Raw genomic sequence first — 821 nt, 5'->3', positions numbered from 1 at the left:
TTCTCTCTTATATCGCAAGTTAATTTCTTCTCTTGCTCGTTTTTCCATTGTAATTTTTCCCTCAAATTTGCTAATTATATCCAAAAATATGGATTACTAGATGAAGACCGCAATTTTGCAAATTCGAAAACGAATTATGCGCAACGGTGCTTATTGTTTATAATATTGCAGGTATTCTGAATAAGCTAGATCTTTTACAAATAACTCTTCTAACGACAATTAAATCAAAAGTGGGTGAAATAGACATAATATGTGTTACATTCTTAATGAAAAGTACAGAAAAAACTTACTATTAATCTACCTAACTATAAACTGGCAGCTTCCTTTTCGAGGGGAACATTACATTTTTATGGGATAAAAAGTAAATATATAAAAGGGAAAATGCTATGTGCTTTGAACTTTCCTTGTGTTCAATATACCAAATTTCAGTAAGAAGGTAAGTATGTAGGCAAGGCAAATTATAAAATATGTTGATCTGATGTCGACTGCAAAATATGTTATGCGTTTCTATGCTTGCCAAGGCTTGACCAGCGTCCAAAAGCACAAGCGTGTAAAGAGAGTATCTGACTTGGCTTGCGTGAGCTTGCGGACGCTTGTATCCGATCCGGTGTAGTGTCGGTTTCTGGACACAGATCAAAGGGCGCTTGCTTGGATGTACGTAATACACTGGCGCATTCCCAAGCGCGTAAACGCTTGTGCCTTGTGGATGCTTGCTAAGCCTTGGCAAGCATGGAAACGCAGCATTAAAACAGAGTCGGGCTATAATATAATATAATATATTATAATATATAACGCAACCAGTGTGATAAGTCCTTACCATC

The sequence above is a fragment of the Aricia agestis genome, chromosome 20 (genome assembly GCF_905147365.1).
Source record: "Aricia agestis chromosome 20, ilAriAges1.1, whole genome shotgun sequence".
NCBI lineage: Eukaryota > Metazoa > Arthropoda > Insecta > Lepidoptera > Lycaenidae > Aricia > Aricia agestis.
This window is presented reverse-complemented; position numbering follows the sequence as displayed.